We start from the raw sequence: 3,493 nt of genomic DNA, 5'->3' as shown, positions 1-3,493 counted from the left end.
TGGTTATTCCTAGTTTTATTTGAGTGCTCATCTCGGGAGTCTTGTAGTGCCTATAAGACAGTGAAACGTTCAAGGATGTCAAAAGCTGTATCTGCCACCACTGTGCCAGAATTATCAAGATTTGTAACGTACATCTGGACATCAAACAGGACCTCATAGGGGGTCAGGCCACCCAAGGATATTTTAGACAGATTCTTTAAAGCTCTCTGGACTTTGAGACACTGTTTTTCCTTTCCACTGTTGAATTTCCCTCAGATTGATAGGAGGAGGAATAATGCACAGCTACACCGATGGTACCCACAGTATCCCGATAAGTCCTAAAGGCAAGCGCTGGTCCTGGTCCAAGTGGAATGCAGCTACTGCATATGTCCTGATAAACGCTTGCAAATCCTTTACAACACTTAGAGCGTCAGTTGATGGCTGTGGCCACACTCATAGAAATGTAAAACATGAATACACTGCCAATAGAATACATTTAAATGAACCTTCTGAATTTAGAGGTCTGCATTGGTCAAGATAGACACATGTCAATAGTTTGTTTGAGAGTAAGAGGTGTCTGCGGTGGGCGAGATGTGCTGGAACTATTAACTTGAGGCCAAATGTCACAACTGAGGATATATTGCTTAGTTTGTTTGTAAAGACCATGCCATCAATCATGTTTCTTTAGTTGAGAAACTATAGCCCCACACCAGAATGGGAGATGCTAGCCCCTCATGGGCAGCTATGATTAATTCTAGCCTGCGGTCTTGGTTTGGTATCACTCAATTCCCCCACTCCGGAAATGCAAGCAAAAGGAATGTTTTGGGCACTCAGTAAATAGGAGTATTTTGCTGGAAATGTTTTAGGTAGTGGTGTGCCACTGCATGAAGCATTGACTGCAACATGATGCCACCATCCACTCTTGTGTGACAACAAGTAATTGCAGCTACTACAGGAGTCTGAACCGCTGCTTTTGTGCCTTCATCAGTCAATGAGTTCCCTGCCACATATTTTCCAACACAGTGACTTAATGTATGAATTATGAGCCCATGGCAAACATTCTTTAAGATACACCACCTTTTCCGAAAACAATTTATGCTTGAAAGCGTTTTCTTTTGAATCTCTGAATCCATGCAAGTGTCAAGAATGTAAATGCTCATTAAAAGACTGGCCACAGTAATATGAGTCACATACTATGAGTGTGGGGCATTGAGGATCTGTATTTTCTAGTGTCAGAATTAAAGCTTTGAGTTCAGCCAGCTGAGCGGTGTAATCTACCAAAGGTTGTGTGAATATTTTTTGGGAGTGGCGTTCTCCATTCTTCATGACTCCGCGTACTGCTACACAGGAGGCTGTTTAGTTTCAACAATTGGCTGGGCTGAACCGTCAGTATACACTATATAGTCATACTGATCAAGAAGCAAAATTTCACCTGGCACAGGGTATTCTTGTTCATATTGAAGACATTTTTATGTTTGTAAAGTGGCATCAAAGACCTAGTCAACATCAGTAGCTGTTAAGGATGTAGCCCACTGTATCCATCTTGGATGTAAGGCTTTTGCTTTAGGAATGCTGGCCTTTGTGGCAGCCTCTAAGGCTGGAATGGGAGTAACCACAATTATGTGTTTCCCCTGAGCCACTGCAGTCAGTATTTTTTCTGTAGGTGCAAAACCCATTTCAGAATTTGAATATAAATGCAATTCATATGCAGTTTGTACAGTATCACTTTCATTAAAGTGACATCGGTATATCCAATGGATCTCACAATTATGCGGATCACCAAGTTAGATGTGTTGACACTTGAGTTTAAGTGTCTGGATGCAAGCATGTCTCTTCGCAGTGTTCTCAGAATCTGTGTATGTTTTGGTGTCTAATTTGTGCATTAAAAGTATGAATGTATTAATTCATAAAACAGTTTAACCCATTGTGCATAGTTTGGTATGTATGTTCTACCAAAGTTGAGAAAGCCTAGCAGTGATTGTAGTTTCTTTATTGTGTTTGGGGGTTGTAGGAGTGCACATTTGTCAAAGAAATGTGGTGCAAGACTTTTATCTTTATTTGACGGCTCGTATCACGTCAAGTCAAGTCAAAAATAAAGTTTATTTAGACCGTTGGTCTTTGAACCACATAAAACATAACATTTTATATAAATATTCTCAAAAATTTGAGCCGTCAAGTGAAGATAAAAGTCTTGCATCACATTTCTTTGAGCAGCATTAAGCATGTTAAATATTATCTAGGCTCATGCATTGTTTAGAACAACTGGATCTTCATCTCCATATTCTTTGGATTTGCCCTGTCTGAAGGCAATACCCAGCTGCAGAGTGAACTGAAATTCACTGGATCAATATCAGCATCTTCTCTGGGTAAACTCCTTAGTGCTTGGTATCCTGATAAGGGGGACCCATCCAAAAGCTACAATCAAGCTTGTGTCCCCACCTAGCCAGAGGCACTACCGGGCAACAACCATGGCATATTGCCCTGCTTCAGGACTATGTGATCCCAATTTACCAACTGGTCCATCTTAGAATAGGGAAGAAATAGCACTAGTGACACTCCTGGCAAGCAGATGCTTTTGTTGTTATTGTAAGCAACCCACCATCTATGTCCTGCTTTGATGTAGCCTCTAGTTCACCAATTTGAAGTGCCCCATTGAGGGACAGATAAAGTACAGCCAAAGACACACACATCTACATACTGCTTGTAAGGCAGCTACCATCTTGGCCAATTTGACAATATCATTAGGCATTCAGGAATCCATTTTGTCCCTTCACATATCTCCCAACCCTTTAAGGGCCATTCCTATATAAGAGGAAGTTGTGAGGTTTTGGGCCTCTGCACTTTTGCAAACAACTCTGCTGTAAGCAGCTGATATCTCAGCCTTTCTCAAGCTAGTAAGAAAGACTAACAAGAATTCTGTGGGAAAACCCATGGTTCCCATTCATGAAACATAAGTGCTGCAAGTTGGCTAAGACAAAATCTGGTAGGACAGTGTACCAACACTCCATAGATAGGTGCGAAATGTGCTGAGTTCCACCGCTGCCTTCTGAACGAATCGCATGTAGTCCTGCGTTTTTAAATGAGACAAAGAATCAGCAGCATTGTTCATCCCACCTAGTGCATGTTTAGTTCAAACAGGATGTTCTTCTTTAAACATAGCATAGTTTGCTTCAACAACCTCATAACAATCCTACACACTGCATACTGTTGTTTTCAGCCACTGCCTTATTGTCAGACCTCAACACCACAGACCGATGGTGAAAGCTTGCAATCCATATACAAAGGGCTATCACAATGGGAACCAGCACCAAGAAGCGACATACTTATCCAAACCAGACTTATGACACCTACTGGCCCACTTTTGGCAGACCATCACCTACTGAGGATTGCTCCAGAACCTACACTGCCGGCTGCATTGGTATAGAGGCTCAACTCTAAACTTGCGATTGGTGAAGCTAGCGATATGATGCTCCCATTGAAGCCCTCAAGAAATACAGACCAAAAGGGCAAGTCA

This window comes from Triturus cristatus, chromosome 12, assembly GCF_964204655.1.
Source record: "Triturus cristatus chromosome 12, aTriCri1.1, whole genome shotgun sequence".
Taxonomy (NCBI): domain Eukaryota; kingdom Metazoa; phylum Chordata; class Amphibia; order Caudata; family Salamandridae; genus Triturus; species Triturus cristatus.
Note: the sequence above shows the minus strand (reverse complement) of the source record.